The sequence below is a fragment of the Nomascus leucogenys genome, chromosome 11, assembly GCF_006542625.1.
Source record: "Nomascus leucogenys isolate Asia chromosome 11, Asia_NLE_v1, whole genome shotgun sequence".
Taxonomy (NCBI): domain Eukaryota; kingdom Metazoa; phylum Chordata; class Mammalia; order Primates; family Hylobatidae; genus Nomascus; species Nomascus leucogenys.
Window position 1 is genome coordinate 81590963 of NC_044391.1, and position 19489 is coordinate 81610451.

Below are 19489 nucleotides of genomic sequence, written 5' to 3' on the forward strand. Positions count from 1 at the left end.
CCATTTCTTTTCAAAGGCACGCTCCTGCCTCAGGGCCTTTGCACTTACTGTCTTCCCCCACAAATAGCCCTGTTGCTCACTCCCCTCATATCCTCTGGTCTCTGCTCAGATGCTGCCCTATCAGAGAGAATCTCCTGACACAACCACTCTCCCCTTTCCTTTTCTTTCAGGGAATGGGCCCCTCCTGGCATCCTGCACAGTTTAGCATTTGTTTCCTGTCTCTCCCCACTAGAACGCAAGCTGCAGAGGAACTGTATCCCCAGCGCTTGGTAAGTGCTCAATGACCACTTTTTCAAGGACCACATTTCCATAATATTAAAATGTATTATGAAAGGGAACAGCAGTGAATTTTCCTGTTATCTGCACTGGCCACGTGTTGCCTGAGCATGTGCCTCTACGTGTGTAATTGAGTCTCTCTGTGCCTCAATTTCCTTATCTGTTAAATGGGAGTTACAATATTATCACCTCCACAAAGTTATGGAAATTAAATCACAGGTGGGGACTGTGCCTGGCAGGCAGCAAGCACTCGGTGAGTGTTAGCTATCTGATATTAACTATTATTTTGCTATGGATATGGGTGTGGACCATGTAAAAATGCAAGGCTTCAAAAGTAGACAACAACCCTCTCACTTGGGATTCATACCTAATGTGCCACGACGTAGGCTTTGGACCTTCCGGATCTGAGCCACCTTTGGGATGGTCGCGTGAAGGGAAGCTAGGCACTCCTGCTCAGCATGATTGGCAAGGTCCTTATGCCAGCACTAGTGCCCAGAAGGTGCAGGCAGTTCCAGCTGTTGCCACAACTGCTGCCTAGATAATTGGCCTATCAGGGCAGTGTTGGGGGACCAGGGCTTGCAAGAGAACCAGCTTTTAAAAAGAGCATTGAAGATAAAACGGCAAATAAAGACTAAGTTTTCAGAATCCTTGTCTCAGAAGGCTCTAGGCTGATCTGAAGGTTCTGAAACACAGACACGAGTCTTGTCTTGCTTGAACTTACCCTGTTTTTCACTTTCCTTGCCAAATAGAAGTTATTTTATTTACCATATAAATACTTTTCCAATGCTGTCTAAAACCATGCTTGTAATTAATACATGTGGAAACAACAATTAATAAGTGATGTGTGTATTCCTTTAAAATAAAGATTTCTGTGTAATTTCCATAATTAAGGAAATTAATATCTTACTTAGCAGACTCACTTCCAGAACTGCTCTCAGAACTGTTGTCCTCTCTTAAATGAAAACAAAGGTCAGGAAATGCACACACTGAATAAAGAGTAGAAATGATTTATTTTAAAAATCATACATTTTGTAAAACAGATCCAAACTCAATTAATTTCTTTTCTAAATTCTCACTGAGTCCACAACCAGTCTGTTTCACATCAAAGGAGCCTGTTCTTCTTTGAAAATGGATAAAAGGGAATTTAATTGTTTGGATTTGAGCTGAAATCACAAGTCTGGCTTTAATACTACTTTCATCTGGTGTCACCCAAGTCCTACCCAGCCTTGACTCGGCCCTGCTCCTCCAGTCGTACCCCTTTACCCGCACGTCTAGAAGGCTCACAAGCACAACTTCAATGATACAACCTTGCAGAAAGCTGGAGTGGGAATGCCATTTCTCCATTGGCCTTCTCATTCTTCTCTCTCATCCCACCTCCAACTGCTAACTCCCCAGGCCCCACTGCCCACTCCCAGCCTCCTTTCCACATTGAGAGCCCAGGGAGGGCATCTAACCTACCCCCCAATCTGCAAGTCTAATCTCCACCCCCAGAAGCACCCAACATTTCTCCTACTCGACCTCACAGGTGCACCCCATGCGTAGTCCTGCCCAGCGCAAGCGCATGGCCTCACTCCCACGTCTCCTTATTTCCCTGACACAGCCTCACCCTCCACTCAGGCTCAGGATTAAATGAGGAAATATAGGGAAAGATATGAACACTATTCTCAAATCTTTCCCTCACTCCATATAACTATAGACAACCAGAACCAAGGATCGGCAATTGTTACATGGAGGAAGGAAAAAGATTTGAACTAATGAAAAGAACAATAATAATAGCAGCTAATAGCAGCATATTTTTTTCTTTTTTGAGACAAGATCTCACTGTGTTGCCCAGGCTGAACTCAAAGAACTCCTGGGCTCAAGAGATCCTCCTGACTTAGCCTCAGAAGTAGCTGGAACTACAGGTGGGCACCACCGCACATGGCTAATAGCAGATTTTTGTGAGTGCCCACTGTGTGCTAGGCACTGTCCATACATTCTCATATACACATATGACTACTGTGTACATATTTGTGTGTGTTTACATAAGCACAAACACTTCACATATATCTCAATAATGGGGGTGGGGCTCAGCTAACCAGTTGAAGGCTTTAAGAGCAAAAATTGAGGTTTTAGAGGGAAGGAATTCTGCCTCGACTTTAGCAGCAATTCTTGCCCATTTCCTGCCTGTCCTGCACATTTCAGACTTGCCAGTCCCCACAATCACACAGGCCAATTCCTTGAAATGAATCTTTTCTATATCTTACATACAAATGCATCTGTTTCTCTAGAGAACCCTGATACATACAGGGGAAATCTCGAAATGGATTATCCGCGGCAGCAGGAGGAAGAAGAAGAGAGGCACAAGTGGCCCTGTGATGGTTAATATTATGTGTCGGCTTGACTGCCCTGCAGCACCTGACCCCTCCCAGCCACGAGGAGGCTTCAGGGAGAACACGAGTTGCTCAGATAATGAGGTCAAGTCCTCTAAGCCCCTCTGCCCTGCACCAGGTAAAAGATCAGAACAGGACAGTGGGAAGGGCCCAGAGAAGCATCTGCACCTGACTCCCCAGGGGCAAGGTGGGCTGGAGGTAGGTGACAAGGTTTGTCTCCCGAACTGGCACTGGCCAAAAACAAACGGACCAGCAGGGCCAAGTGACATGGCAGAAGACCAGGTGCGGGACTCGGTCACCACTTTCAAACATCCCCAAAGTTATAGTAAGCATCGAGACCACTTACTGCAGTCTCACTGTTAAGAGTAAAAAGAGATTGTGTATGCAAATAATTAGAAAAATCAGAAATAACTAATGTTTAAACAAAACCTAAAACTGTAATACTTCAAGACCTTTGGGCTCATAGTCTGCCTGACACATAGGAAGTGGACAGGACGGCTCAGAGCACTGCCAAGGACCTTACCTGACCTCCTGCAAGTCAGTTCCTCTCAGGACAAAGTGGACTTTTCCACAAGTTTGCCTTTAGCAATATTATAATAAACTGCACTTCAATTGTCTTGCACAAACTATCACAGCTCCACACCAATGCAGTCTTAAAATGAGACTGGCCGGTGGCTCACACCTGTCATCCCAGCACTTTTCGAGGCCGAGGTGCGTGGATCACCTGGGTTTGGGAGTTCGAGACCAGCCTGACCAAAATGGAGAAACCCCATCTCTACTAAAAATACAAAATTAGCCGGGCATGGTGGTGCATGCCTGTAATCCCAGCTACTCAGGAGGCTGAGGCAGGAGAATCACTTGAGCCCCAGAAGCGGAGGTTGCGGTGAGCCAAGATCACGCCATTGCACTCTAGCCTGGGCAACAAGAGTAAAACTCTGTCTTAAAAAAAAAAAAAAGAGAGACAGGCATCCCACATCAACGCTTCCAAGATGTGTACCCTTTTGATCTGGCAATTCTCCCTAGAAGGTCATCTGAGGAAGTGGCCAGGAGAGCACAAATACACACATTTACAGATGCTCATCACAGTGTCACTTTGAGGACTTAAACAGAAACTCTGTGAGTTATAAGAGCATTGAAGAGCTATGACTTTAACCTCTCTACCTTACTTCCTCCCTAGATTCTCCAGGAACAGAAAAATACAGATTCCTCAAGAACTATTAGAACACATACATAAAACTCACTGACACGGAAGATGCCCACTTCATATGCAGTGTGCATCATGGCCCCATTGCAGAGCCTTCTTTCATTTTAAACAGCACTACTGGCCGGGCACGGTGGCTCATGCCTGTAATCCCAGAACTTTGGGAGGCCAAGGCAGGTGGATCACCTGAGGTCAGGAGTTCAAGACCAGCCTGACCGATATGGTAAAACCCTGTCTCTACTAAAAATACAAAAAGTTGGCTGGGCACGGCAGCTCACGCCTGTAATCCCAGCACTTTGGGAGGCCGAGGCAGGCGGATCACAAGGTCAGGAGATTGAGACCATCCTGGCTAACATGGTGAAACCCCGTATTTACTGAAAATACAAAAAATTAGCCAGGTGTGGTGGTGGGCGCCTGTAGTCCCAGCTACTCGGGAGATTGAGGCAGGAGAATGGCGTGAACCCGGGAAGCAGAGCTTGCAGTGAGCCAAGATCCCGCCACTGCACTCCACCCTGGGCGACAGAGCAAAACTTTGTCTCAAAAACAACAACAACAACAACTACAAAGTTAGCCAAGCGTGGTGGTGCATGCTTGTAATCCCAGCTACTCGGGAGGCTGAGGCAGGAGAATTGCTCGAACCTGGGAGGCGGAGGTTGCAGTGAGCGGAGGTCGTGACATTGCACTCCAGCCTGGTCAAGAACAGCGAAACTCCATCTCAAATAATAATAATAATACTAATAATAAAATAATAAATGAACAGCATTACTGTGGCTGGCCAAACAGGAACCTCTTAGAAGAGTCTACAGCATTGTGAGGTGTTCATTATCTTTGTGCAGAAGGAATACATGTGATCTTTATTTTCTTCTTTCTTCTTACACTACTCTACAGTTCCTGAACTTTTGCAAATCATATAAATAACTTAGAAATCACAATAAACAAAGCTATTGTTGTGCATCTGCAGGTGTCTCCTAAATGTTATAAGCCCTAAGATTACCCATAAGGGTAACTGAGAGTACTGAGAGGCTTCAATATCATCAAATTCATAAATACGTCAAACAATATATTTATGAATAGATGTATTTCCAAAACAGGCCCCCTCACCTTTTCTAGAACTAAGATTTTAATCTACAAAGATTTACTTCTCCATTGCCTTCAATTAGACCAACCTGCAGAAAATAATAATAATAATAATAAGTACAATATCTAGAAGAACTGCAAGGCAAAAGTTAGCAAAATCATCCTTGTCAAACGTTTCTATAAAATATCAGAAGCAGATACATGACTGACATGCAAACTCCACCAACAACCAGAAGAACGCCTAAGTCTTTGGAGCAATGCTGAAACTGTGGTTACTTCCAGTTACCAAAATGCCACACTCTCCTAGAAAATGGTTATGACTTGGAGAATCCATTAAAAATCAAGAAAGTTTTCATAACAGAGGAAAATTTTCAAAAATAGAATGTTAAATGAAAAGTAGCATATGTTTGTAATATAGAATATGAACACATAGGCAAGCATCTAAAGAAGGAATCTTACAGGAATTGTCAGCCTTATCTGGCTTCTCCAGAAATGCAAGTCAAGACCTTCCATTCTGTCCCTATTCTAAGGGAAATGTCAGTTCCCAGGGGCAGGGCTCTTCCATGGATCCACAACCCAGGAGGAAGCCTCAGAGGCACAGGCTCTGGGAGTACCAGGTGGCAGCTTCAACCCAGGAGCGCACGTGAGTGCACTGCACTTGAACACTCCAGGTCAACTGCGGAAGGCCCCTCAGCTCAGGCAGTGGGATGGGTGATAGGAATGGGTTTATTGACTTCATAGAGTATAAAATAAACAATTCAAATATACCCAAATGCACTCTTTCGTAAAAGAAACTAAAGTAACAAATTCTGACCCCATGATGAGACCCCAGATAAACGTTAGGGATCACCAGGGGTGAAGGGAACTGGCAACAAGTCAGGTGGCCAAGACTCAAAGCCTGACAAGACCGCTGGGCACTTTTTTGGACTTCCTAAAAACTCCATGTTCCTATAAAATATGAGAAAAATAAGAGCTGCCCATGAGCTCTTGACTATCCCAGGATCACACCCAGTTTGGGCTAGAAAGACCCCCATGAGGGATCCACCACAGTGAAACCAGTTTAACTGCCCTTTTCTGAGCCTCTCTGTGCTCCAGGCACTGCCCCATCCCTCCCACGAGACCTGATGGGAAGCGGGTTAAGGTGGTTTCATGCTGACCATGTGTCCACAGGCTTCGCAGACCAAGAGCAAGTTGGCACACCAGGCCAGGCACTCGCATGGGCGCCCGGAAGTTTCAAGATCTGACCTTGGAGAGACCAGGTCCAGGAGGCTGCCAGGAAGTCTCCATCACACCGGCCTCAGCCAAGTCATGGGAACGCAGGCTCTGCCATGCCCAGGAGCCTGAGATGCAACTTCAAGGACAATGGGAGCCAGAACACTTGGCCTCACACGGAAGGTGCCTCCTAACCACCACCACACTTGACGTAGCACCAGCACACGGAGATTAGGTGAGATGGGCTCTGGTGCAAAGGTAACAGTGCTGGGGACCTGTAAGCCTGTCACTGACCAAAGGCGGATGTGGCCTGCTGGATAAGGGCAAGAGGAAAGGCTGCGGGGAAAGGCCACAAGGTTAAGAGCACGTAGTAGGACCAGGTGACTGAGGCCTGGTGTGTGAGGCTAGATGGACAGAGCACCAGGTTAAGGCAAGGTGGTTAAAGCAAAGTGGGCAAGGCCAGGAGAGTAAGACTGGGTGAGTATGACTAGGAGGGGCTGATAAGGCCAAGTAGAAACTCTAGGTAAGTAAGGCAAGGTGGTATGGCCAAAAGCTAGTGCCAGATGAGTAAAGCCTAATTGCTAAGGCCAGGAGATCAAAACCAGGTGGATAATACCAGGTGGGTAAGCACAGTGGGTAAGACCACGAGGTTAAGACCAGGTGAGTAACACCAGAAGATTAATAGAAGCAGGCTGGTAAGGCAAGGAGGTTAAGGCCAGGTGAGTAAGAACAGGTAGGTAAGACTGGGGGGTAAGACCAGGGGGACAAGGTCAGGAAGCTATGGCCAGATTGGTAAAGTCAGAAGGTTAAGGCCACTAGTTGGGTAAGGAACAGTGGGTACAACCAGAAGTGGAAAGCTAAGTCTGAAGGCCAGATGTAAAGGTCAGGTGTGTAAAGTATGATGAAGACCAGGTAAGTAAACTAGGAGGATAATGCAAGTTGGTAAAGCCATGAGAATAAGGCCAGTAGGGAAAGCCTGATGTGTGTAGTGTGAGTCAGAGCACACACTTTAGACCCAGAAGGTTGGACTCAGATTTTAGTTTCACCCTTTCCTAGATGAAGACTTGAGTAAGCGGAGTAGCTTCTCAGAGCTTCTTTGTCCATCACATAGTGATAAGGCCAGGTGCGGTGGCCCATGCCTGTAATCTCAGTGCTTTGGGAGGCCAAGGTGAGCAGATCATTTGAGCCCAGAAGTTTGAGACCAGCCTGAGCAACATGGCAAAACCCCATCTCTAACAACAACAAACCCATAGCGATAAGAGGGTTTGTTAGGGAAATATGTTTTTCAATGAGGAGAGGCAGTTAAACCACTAGCTTAGTTCTGCAAATGCTGAGTCATTTCCCGATTGGAGAATGATTTAAGCAAAGATGGTGAGGAGGTTAGAAAGCTCTTAGGAAACAGTTGTCGATGGTAAGCTCATGTCCCAGTTTGAAACATGAAACACTGTGAAACTATGAGAGGGCAGAAAAATAAGACTTCGGAAAAACGGAGGTGAGGGGCTAGAAGCCTCAGTGAAGTAGTAAAACAGGGTCTGGAAGGCGGGGCTGGTAGCAAAAGAAAAGAAGGTGTGTGATTCCAGATGGGAATTCCCAAGGTCGAAATTTCAGTTGCCACTCAAGCAATCTAACCCTTCTAATTGTCATCATTTTATATCTTGATATTGTATATTATCAATTAATACAACTTTTTAATTTAAAAAGTTTTCTTAAAGGAAACTGATATTAAGGATTCACTTTTAAAATTATAAAGTTTGCCAGGTGCAGTGGGCCACACCTGTAATCCTAGCACTTTGGGAGACAGAGGCAGCAGGATGGCTTCAGACCAAGATTCAAGAACAGCCTGGGCCCCCTAGCAAGACCTCCATCTCTACAAAAAATAAAAATTAGCCTGATGTGGCGGTGTGTTCCTGTAGCCAGCTACTTGGAAGGCTGAGGCAGGAGGATCTCTTGGGCCCAGGAGTTTAAGGCTGCAGTGAGCTATGATTGTACCACTGCACTCCAGCCTGGGCAACAGAGTGAGACCCTGCCTCAAAAAAATAATACATAAAATAGTTATATTGAAGTGTATCCAGAGAAACCAGTGGGAATTTAAATTACTTTTGGTTGAAATGGATTCTGAGGAAATTATATGGACAGAAAACTGAGATAATGTAAGTTGTATCTTGAATAAAAACTCTGATTTTTGGCTGGGCATGGTCACGTACACCTGTAATCTCAGAACTTTGGGAGGCTGAGGCGGGAGGATCACTTGAGCCCAGGGGTTCAAGACCAGCCTGGGCAACATAGGGAGACCCCCATGTCTAAAAAATTTTTTAAATAAATAAATAAACTCTGGTTTTGGAGGTGGGGTGGGTAGAGCTGGGGACAGAGGAGTAAAAAACATAATTGTCCCATCACTATAACATTTACAGATTTGACTAAGCAAAACAAAAGCCCCAGCTGCTGGAGCAGAGGTGCTGGCTCTGGTTCCACAGGCACGCACAGCCCAAATCCCCGGAGGTCAGTGGGGTGCACAGCTAGTGTGGGAACACTTCAAATAGTCGGTGTGCTCAGCCAGGAGTGGAACTGGTTTGGTTTGGTCTGTTTTAGCAGTGCAGAAGCTTGATTGATTTGATTTCTGCACCCTTTACATTTTGAATTATATTTCACGTCTTTCCCAGTAAGTAACACACACAACCCAGTGTTGGTTATCATATCATTCTGAAAAGCATCACAAGGGGCTAAGCAGCTGGACATCAAAGGAGTTTTAACCCACTCTTCTCTTTCTTCTGTCCTCCAGAATTTGTTTGTTTGCTTGTTTGTTTTTTGGAGATGGAGTCTCGCTCTGTCACCCAGGCTGGAGTACAGTGGTGCAATCTTGACTCACTGCAACCTCTGTCTCCCGGGTTCAAGCAATTCTCCTGCCTCAGCCTCCTGAGTAGCTGGGACTACAGGCATGCACCACCACGCCCAGCTAATTTTTTGTATTTTAATAGAGATGGAGTTTCACCGTGTTGCCCAGGCTGGTTTTGAACTCCTGAGCTCTGGCAATCTGCCTGCCTCGGCCTCCCAAAGTGCTAAGATTACAGACGTGAGCCGCCGAGCCCAGCCCATTTTTTTTCTTTTGAGACAGAGTCTCACTCTGTCACCCAGGCTGGGGTACAGTGGCACAATCTTAGTTCACTGCAACCTCCGCCTCCCAGGTTTAAGCGATTCTTATGCCTCAGCTTCTCAAGTAGCTGGGATTACTGGCCCGCACCCCCAAGCCCGGCTAATTTTTGTATTTGTAGTAGAGATGCAGTTTCACCATATTGGCCAGGCTGGGCTTGAATTCCTGGCCTCAAGTGATCCACCCACCTCAGCCTCCTAAAGTTCTGGGATTACAGGCATGAGCCACCGTGCCCGGCCTCTGTCCTCTAGAATTTTTATTTTGCTGCATAAATGTAATGATATCGGGGATCTGTTAGATATTCCACACATCTACTTATCTGAATAACTTTTGAATCATTTCTTAACTTGTTTCTATGGTATCCATCAGGTTATATGTGAACAGATGATCTGGTAAGTACTGATAATGATGCAGAAGGAGTGCTCTGCACCAGTCATCCATTGATGTCTGTTTTCCAAGACACAGAATTATGATCATTACAGATCATTATTTCCCATCATGTCTTTATCTTTCAAAAGGAAATGGTTTTTGATTTCAGTTGTTTTGGAATTCAGCCTTTCCTACGGATGTAACTGATTTTTGCTCTCGATATTTTACCCTGCAGTTAGCCACTTTAAAACAGGCCTGTTGGGCTGCATGAGGTGGCTTATGCCTGTAATCTCAGCACTTTGGGAGGCTGAGGTGGGCAGATCACCTGAGGTCGGGAGTTCGAGACCAGCCTGAGCAACATGGAGAAACCCCGTCTCTAATAAAAATACAAAATTAGCTGGGCATGGTGGCTCATGCCTGTAATCCCAGCTACTTGGGAGGCTAAGGCAGGAAAATCGCTTGAACCCAGTGGGTGGAGGTTGCAGTGAGCCAAGATGGTGCCACTGCACTCCAGCCTGGGCAACAAGAGTGAAACGCCATCTCAAAAACAAAACAAAACAAACAAACAAACAAAAACCAAAAACCCAAAACAGGCCTGTTTATTCAAGCTAAAATTTCTGATCCATAAAGAGTCCTAGTTGGGACATTGTGTTATTTTTATTAATTTTTTTGAGAAGGAGTCTTGCTCTGTCGCCAGGCTGGAGTGCAGTGCGTGATTTCAGCTCTCTGCAACCACCCCCTTCGGGGTTCAAGTGATTCTCCTGCCTCAGCCTCCCAAGTAGCTGGAACTACAGGCGCCCGCCACCACACCCAGCTAATTGTTGTATTTTTAGTAGAGACGGGGTTTCACCATGTTGGCCAGGATGGTCTCGATCTCTTGACCTCATGATCCACCCTCCTCAGCCTCCCAAAGAGCTAGGATTACAGGTGTAAGACACTGCACCCGGCCTTAGAATCTTGTTTAATAATTATCAGCACTGTAAGATGTTTCTAGTCTCCACTCTTTTTTCAGGCCTACACCAATGGCTAATAGAGACCATGCATCACTATTAAGGCATCTTCAGCAAAAGGAACTATGGAAGTTCTGCATGAAACATAGACACCTGTTAGAAAACGAGCTAAATTTCAAACAGGGAATGTGGTGTTGAATCACAGCGAAGTGTCCAGAAGGAACTCCTGAAGTGCTGTTTTCCAAAGTACAGAATGATATAGAAGATAGTTTTGGTGGAATTCCTGAAAATAAATTTTTAAATGTTTCTTTTTGACTTCCTTTTCATATGGCAAATGATACCAATGTTCCATTTATATTAGTTATGAATTTAAAGAAATATTGAGGAAATCGCAGTTCACCTGGCATATGAGTATGGGAAAAATCATGACAATGGAAGGCAAATGACTTAAGTTTGGGAAACATTTGGCTGAGAGGATGTGTTGGAAAGCAAGTTAAAATCCCAAACTCAGCCAGGTGCAGTGGCTCACGCTTGTAATCCCAGCACTTTGGAAAGCTGAGGCAGGAGGATCGCTTGAGCCCAGGGGTTCAAGACCAGCCTGGGCAACACAGGGAGACCTCCGTCTATACAAAAATAAATAAGTATTGATTAGCCGGGCGTAGTGGCACACACTTGTGGTCCCAGCCACTCGGGAACTTCAGCCCAGGAGTTCAAGGCTGCAGTGAGCCATGACCATGCCACTGCACTCCAGCCTGGGCAACAGAGTGAAAGCCTGTCTCTTAAGAGAAAAAAAGATAGATTCAAAATCTGATAACAGTAGGTTTAGGGATGGCCCTGAGGTCTTGGGCTTTTCTTTTCTCTCTCTCTCTCTTTTTTTTTTTTTTTTTTTTTTTTTTTTAAGATGGAGTCTTGCTCTGTCGCCAGGCTGGAATGCAATGGTGCAATCTCAGCTCACTGCAACCTCTGCCTCCCAGGTTCAAGCGATTCTCCTGCCTCAGGCTCCCAAGTAGCTGGGATTACAGGCACCTGCCACCACGCCCAGTTTTTTTTTTTTTTTTTTTTTTTTTTTTTTGTATTTTTTAGTAGAGACGGGGTTTTGCCATGTTGGCCAGGCTAGTCTTGAACTCCTGACTTCAGGTGATCCACCCACCTCGGTCTTCCAAAGTGCTGGGATTACAGGCCTGACCACCGCGCCCAGCCAGGTCTTGAGCTCTTCATAGGCTACCTGGGCATCTTTCATGGTGTGGAAATTTGAAAGCCAGGAGCAATGTGCAATACATCAGGAAGCCACTAGATGGCAGGAGCCATCCCTTGGAGCCCATTCTTCAGTCCAGAAAGTGGTCAGAGAGGAAACCCGTGAAGTGGGGAAGAATCCAAGCACACATGTTAAATGCACTTTAATAAATAGTTGGTGCAGATGAAAGGGCAGAAAGAGTTTCTCTCACCTCTTGCCCCCCTCTAGTGTCCCCTCCAGTATTTGAAATGCTTCGAGGATCCTTAACTAAAACTCTGCAACCAGGGAGCTGTGCTACCCTGTAGCACAACCAGCTAAGGGAAAAACTAGCTCAATGATAGGGCTGGTATTTATATGGGGTCAATGGCTTTTATTGGCAGACATATATGCCCTTTTGTGCAATATAGGAGATAGGAAAAACCCAAACCAAAGCTTTTTTTTAAATTTTTTTTCTGCTCTCAATCAACACAGAATACTTCTGTGACCAAATGTGGGCAAGGTTTTCCCCAGACACCAAACAATCCATTTTCCAGCAGGTTCTCCAGTGGACACTAGCTGGGTGTCCTCCAATTCAACTCAATTTTGACACTCCCTACCTAAAGACAGTGTTAGATCTCATAGGTTCAGGGCTTAGTCTCACAAAACTGTCCCCAACTTCAGATACCAGTTGCAGATCTGAGCCTCTAGAACTTCTGACCCACCAGCTACAAATTAGGGTTACCACATGCCCCTCCCCAGGTTCAATTAATTTGCTAGAGCAGTTCACAAGAACTCAGGGAAACACATTTACCAATTTATTAATAAAGAATATAATAAGGGTTCACCTAACTAGCCTAAAAAAAAGAATATGATAAAGGATACAGACGAAGAGATCCATGGGGTGAAGTCAGCAAGGGTTCTGATCCTAGTAGCTTCTGTCCTCATGGAGTTGGGGTACACCACCCTGCTAAGCATATGGATGTGTTCACCAACACAGGAGGTCTCCAAACCCAGTCCTTTTGAACTTTTTTTTTTTTTTACGGAGTCTTGCTCTGTCACCAGGCTGGAGTGCAGTGGCGCGATCTCGACTCACTGCAACCTCCACCTCCCGGGTTCAAGTGATTCTCCTGCCTCAGCCTCCCAAGTAGCTGGGACTACAGGCCCAGCTAATTTTTATATTTTCAGTAGAGACGGGTTTTTTTTTTTTTTTTTTTTTTTTGAGACGGAGTCTCGCTCTGTCGCCCAGGCTGGAGTGCAGTGGCGCAATCTCGGCTCACTGCAAGCTCTGCCTCCCGGGTTCACGCCATTCTCCTGCCTCAGCCTCTCCGAGTAGCTGGGACTACAGGCGCCCGCCGCCACGCCCGGCTAATTTTTTTGTATTTTTAGTAGAGACGGGGTTTCACCGTGGTCTCGATCTCCTGACCAGATGGGGTTTTACCACACCACCACGCTCAGCTAATTTTTATATTTTTAGTAGAGACGGGGTTTTACCATGTTGGCCAGGATGGTCTCGATTTCTTGATCTCGTGATCCGCCCACTCCGGCCTCCCAAAGTGCTGGGATTACAGGCGTGAGCCACCACGCCCGGCCTCCTTTTGAATTTTAATGGAAGCTTCCATTTGTAGGCATGATTGATTATATCATTAGCCATTAATGATCAACTCAATTTTCAGCCCCCCTTCCCTCCTTGGAGGTTGGGGCCTGGGGCTGAAAATCTTAACCCTGTAATCAGAACTTGATTTTTCCCACAACAAGCTCCCACCCTGAGGCTATCTAGAGGCCCTCAGCCTCCAGTCACCTCATTAGCACAGAAGATTCCAAGGACTGAAGGAACCGTATGTCAGGAAAAGATGAGGAAGACCAAATACATATTTCACAGTATCACACCTTCCAAGTGTATGACCCTGTACCTAAGAGATAACATATGTTAAAATCAGATACAAGACAGATAGTACCATCCCGTGACTTTTCTGTAGAATGTGCTTTTCCTCCAAATGCCAGGAAATGGCATAACAGAGACTAAAATTCAGAGTGCTTGCTGTTCTTTTTAGTGGCTACTAAGGTGGTGTCAGTGTGTAGAGCTAACATTTAGATAAAGACAGGTGGGCAAGGGCACTATTTGAGACATATGAATTATCATTGGTGTCTGATTTTGTTTTATTCCAACTTAATTAGCTCTGCCTTGTAAAATACTCTCATTACCTGAATTACCACTGTGAATATTATACTCTAACAATTTATTATTATAGAAATAGTACCCTTCAGTTTTTGAAATAGTTTAGAAAGCAGTGATATTGGGGGCACTTAAATATATTTTAAAAGTGGTTAGGCCGGGTGCTGTGGCTCATGCCTATAATTCCAGCACTTTGGGAGGCCAAGGCAAGTGGATCACCTGAGGTCAGGAGTTCAAGACCAGCCTGCCCAACATGGTCAAACACCGTCTCTACTAAAAATGCAAAAATTAGCTGGGTGTGGTGGTGCATGCCTGTAATCCCAGCTACTCGAGAGGCTGAGGCAGGAGAATCGCTTGAACCTGGGAGGTGGAGTTTACAGTGAGCCATGATCATGCCACTGCACTCCAGCCTGGGTGACAGAGCGAGACCCTGTCTAAAAAAAATTAAATAAATAAATGTAGTTAAAGTAACCAATCATGGTGTACTTTTTTTATATTATTTTATTTATTTTTTTTTTTTGAGACAGAGTCTCACTCTTGTCATCTAGGCTAGAGTGCAGTGATGTAATCGGCTCACTGCAACCTCCACCTCCCAGGTTTAAGTTATTCTTGTGCCTCAGCCTCCTGAGTAGCTAGGATTACAGGCACCTGCCACCACGCCCGGCTAGTTTTTATATATTTTAGTAGAGACGGGGTTTCATCATTGTTGGCCAGGCTGATCTTGATCTCCTGACCTCAGGTGATCTGCCCGTCTCAGCCTCCCAAAGTGCTGGGATTACAGGCATGAGCCATCGCCCCCAGCCTACTTATTTATTTTTTGAGACAGAGTCTCGCTCTGTTAGCCAGGCTGGAGTGCAGTGGCGTGCTCTTGGCTCACTGCAACCTCAGCCTCCCAGGTTCAAGTGATTCTCCTGCCTCAGCCTCCCAAGTAGCTGGGATTACAGGCATGCACCATCAGGCCTAGCTAATTTTCCTGTTTTTAGTAGAGATGGAGTTTCACCATGTTGGTCAGGTTGGTCTCAAACGCCTGACCTCCGGTGATCTTTTTTAAGTAAGAAGAATATATTTTCATTATACATGTCTGTAAGTGATTGAAGTGGTCAGAGGAGCTACTGAATTCCTCATTTACTTTTAGATGAAGCAAAGACTAACACCCCGCCCTCCCAGCCAAATAGAAACTAAGTTGAATATTCTTTCTGGGAACCTGGAGAAAAAGTGGATAAAAATCATTACTGCCAGGCCGGGCGTGGTGCTCATGCCTGTAATCCCAGCACTTTGGGAGGCCGAGGTGGGCAGATCATGAGGTCAGGAGATCGAGACCATCCTTGCTAACACGGTGAAACCCCGTCTCTACTAAAAATACAAAAAATTAGCCAGGCGTGGTGGCGGGTGCCTGTAGTCCCAGCTACTTGGGAGGCTGAGGCAGGAGAATGGTGTGAACCCGGGAGGCGGAGCTTGCAGTGAGCCAAGATCGTGCCACTGCACTCCAGCCTGGGCGACAGAGCAAGACTCCATCTCAAAAAAAAAAAAAAAAATCACTACTGCCAATGTGGCACTGTAGATTAGCAATACTGATGATATCTGATGGAGGACAACAGATGTTATCATGTGCAAATTTAGGATGCTGAAGAAGTGACAAGAAAAGGATCAAAGCCTTGCCACAACATAGAATTTATGTAAGTGCTTGAATGATGTCATCTCTCTTGAAGTCCAAGATGTGCTGGAAGGTGAGCAGGAAATAAACTTAGTCATTTTATTTGGAATCAAGCTGTGTCTTTGGGAATAACAAATGCATAGTACAGAATGTGTTGCTTGGTTATTTATAAGCTTGGGTTCAGAGAGTTAATGCAAATGCAACAGTAAGCAAGGGGTTGCCATCCTCTTAGTAAGGATGGTGTGTGCAGCTGAGTCAGAGGAAGGGTTGGAAGCCCAGCCCCAGTGCCGGCTAGCTTTGGGAGTGTAAGCAAAGTCTCAACCTAACTTGAAGCCTCTCTGTTCCCATCTGTGAAATGGGTACAAACCCCCCATGATCTGGGCTGTAGTGAGAATGAAAGGAGGCCATGCATGTCAAGATCCAGGCAGGTGGTCAGGCTCAGTAAGGGAGAGGTCATGTCACTCTGGTACTTGAGACCAAGACCGGACTGGTAACATAAGCCTTCTGGGGCCTTCCGGGGCCCTGAAGCATGGATCACGGGGACCACTGGGTGGCGCCAGAGATGCTCAACCAGCAAAGGGGAAGGGAGCAAGCAGAGCCCAGGGAGGGCTGGAGGGGATCGTTCCTGGTGTTGATCCAGAGAACCACAGGGTTCCTTGTCTTGGTTTTCAACCACTTCTCTTTCTGTGTGTGTGTGGATGGATGTAGCATATTGTTATAACCAAGCTCAAAACAATGCAAAACTTTGATTATATATGTTGTTACCATGGTTAACAAATGTATTCTTCCGTCTGAGAATCCTCAGTAGTACAGAGAGAGGTTTTGCATTTAGAATTCTATTTAGACTTTTTATTCCTTGAAGCATCAAAAGTACATAAACACCCCAAAATGCTATATCAGAAGTCAAAGCATTATGATCTCTCTGGATGCTTTTCAGACATGGTGGGTGAGCGTTCTGAATCCCACCCCTGCCCCAATGCCCCCCCTCCCCTCGCCAGCCAGCTTTGCCTGAAGAGCTACTGAGATTTCCCACCATCTAGTCTTGAGATGCTGAAGCCTCAAGAGGTTAGGAGTGAATGCAATTCTCACCCACCTGACAATGTTGGTATGCAAGCTTTGGTTGCTTTGGTTGGTATGAGACCATCTCATCCTATTGGAGAAGTTATTTTCTTGTCTTTCACCATGGAATCATTTACTTTTGTGGTGGGGGAGGAATGCTACTCAGAAAGAGCTTTCAAAGAACAAAGGAAAAACTTCCTTATCTTCTTCTTCTTCTCCTTATTCTTCTTTTTTCTTTTAGTAGAGACAGGGTTTTTGTACTCCAGGTTGCAGCACAGTGGCAAATTATGCTCACTGTACCCTGGAACTCCTGGGCTCAAAGAGTCCTCAAGCCTCCCAAGCAGCTAGGAGCACAGGTGCACGTCACTTCTTAAAGGAGACTTGCCACAGAGAATAATGGGCCACACTGGCTTTTGTTAATTGGTGAAATGATTTTGTTGGTCCATATAGATACTGCTACTCTACGGGGCAACAAAACCATTTCACCAATTAAATTAACCACCTAGCAGCATGCATGTGGTGATTAACAACTTGGATATATTTTGCTTAAACTATTTGAAGAATCCCTAAATTATGGATAAAGGGAAGAAAAATAAACCTGCCTTTTGACACTGCTCATGTATCTTCTTTATATCATTATTTACTTACAAGCCTTTTTTTTTTTTTTTGAGACAGAGTCTTGCTCTGTCTGAAGTGCAGTGGTGTGATCTCGGCTCATGCAACCTCCGCCTGCCGGGTTCAAGAGATTCTCCTGCCTCAACCTTCCTAGTAGCTGGGATTACAGGCGCCTGCCACCACACCTGGCTAATTTTTGTATTTTTAGTAGAGATGGGGTTTCGCCATGTTGTCCAGGCTGGTCTCGAGCTCCTGACCTCAGGTGATCTGCCTGCCTTGGCCTCCAAAATGTTGGGATTACAGGTGTGAACCACTGCGCCCAGCCACAAGTCGTGTTTTAAAGCATCTTATTCCTTAGTTATAATTCCCTTGACTTTTAGCAACAGTTGGTTTTGACCCCAGCTCCCTGGTGCCTGGACCTCCAGATCCACCCTGGAGCCCACAGGTGGATTTACATCTAATATGTTACAATCCTGATGTAAATCCCCAGGAGGAAGCCTGGCGTTAGCCACCCTTACTCTGCACAGTGCTATTCTTGCTGTTGCTTTCACCTCTGGCAGGAGTTTCCTTTTCACAAGGGAGAAGGCTCTTTGCATTTATAGCAGTGTTTTATTTTCCAGCAAGCTTAGAAATCTACAGGATGGTTCCGCTGCTTATAAAAACTGCCGCAGAGAGGGGCTTGGACTAGTTCTAGAGTGTTAAATTTTTCCTTAGCCATGGAAGTCACTTCTGAAAGGAAATCTTACCTAGAACCTGCATTGGACAAGCATTCAAAAGTAGAAATGATCTGGTGGGGCCATTGGTGGGAGAGGATTTTGAGGAGTTACTGAGGAGCCCTGTGGGACCCCTCACCTGCTTCTGTCAGGGCAGCTTGGAAACCAGCAGATGAGGTGACTGCTTGCGTCTCTTGAAGCTGTGGTCCAGGAGTGTGTTTCTAAAACATTTGCAACCTAATGGAAGTAAACCACTTTCCCATCAGCTGTGGTATGTTTTGTAGTAACCACATAATCCCAAGCCAAAGATACTTAAATTATTTTAAATCAAGAGGCTTGTGAATTTTGGATTTCCCTCATTACAAGCATGTGTAATTATTTTAAGCCAAACAAACGTGATATTTAACTTTTTAACTTTTTTTTTTTTTTTTGGTATTTTGGAATCATTTTCTTTTCAAAGACTAAGGACTTTCTTGTTTATTCCTAGATTAGAAACAGAGCCGGGGAAGAGGGGGTACTGAAAGGGCATAGCCTGTCCTGTTGGCGGGGCCGTGGGACCCGGCCGCCCTTTCTCTTCCGTGGCTCCCCAGCCACGAGGCTGCGCTTCCCTGTTCTGCACGACCTCTGCGGCGTGGGGGCTCTTAGCTCTGTCGCTGCGGGGCTCCAGGCTGGTGCTTGTGCTGAGAATGGCTGCGGGAGGGGCTGGCGTGCCCAGCGCTGCACCGCGAGGCGACCAACCGCTGACATGTGGGGCGATTGGGTGGACAGGAAGACTCGGCGAGCTTTTGTAGCCGCGGGTAGGGGCAGCCTGGGCTCCCTGAACCAAGCGCGCGTGGGCGGCGGCCCAGCCCCTGTGCACCGACCGGCCAGCGCGCAGCCTGGTGAGAGCACTTGTGCGTCTTGGAATCGCCTGGGCTGCTTCTTGGCGTTCTGCCTAGGGGGAACCGGCTTGGTGACAACAGGGCTGGCCGGAGCTTCTCTGAAGTCGAAGGGTGCTATGCTTTGAATGGGTGTCCCTCAAAACTCATGCGAAAATTCAATCCGTATTAGAGGTGTGGCCTTCAGGACGTGAGTAGGCTTGAGGGCTCAGCACTTGTGAATGGCTCAGTGTTCTTGTAAAAGAGCTTGAGGGAGGGAGTTTGGTCTCTTTTGTGCTTCTGCTCTCTGCCACCTGAGGAGACTTCACCTTGAGCTTGGACTTCCCAGACTTCAGAAGCTGTAAAAAATAAATTGCTGGTTTTGTTGTTGTTGTTGTTGTTGTTTTGTTTTTTACAAATTACCCAGTCTTGGGTATTTTGTTATTACAGCACAAAAAGACTGAGACAAAGGGCCAGCACCATTCTGGACAGGACAGAGCGCTCCTCTCATCCCGATTGGAGGTGGACACTCCTGCTGCTGGACTTTTCTCACTTGGGGACCACAAGGCCCACAGGCGTTCCCTGATTCACTTCTTGGGA

General features: G+C 45.9%; 1 long non-coding RNA gene across 1 annotated transcript; it reads left to right on the forward strand.

Annotated features, from left to right (window-relative positions):
• The first annotated feature begins 173 nt into the window (after nucleotides 1–173).
• LOC101176426 lies at nucleotides 174–10911 on the forward strand. Its single transcript, XR_179008.3, has 3 exons — nucleotides 174–269; nucleotides 6097–6373; nucleotides 10668–10911. It is a non-coding gene; the product is annotated as an uncharacterized LOC101176426 (long non-coding RNA).
• The last annotated feature ends 8578 nt before the right edge of the window (nucleotides 10912–19489 follow it).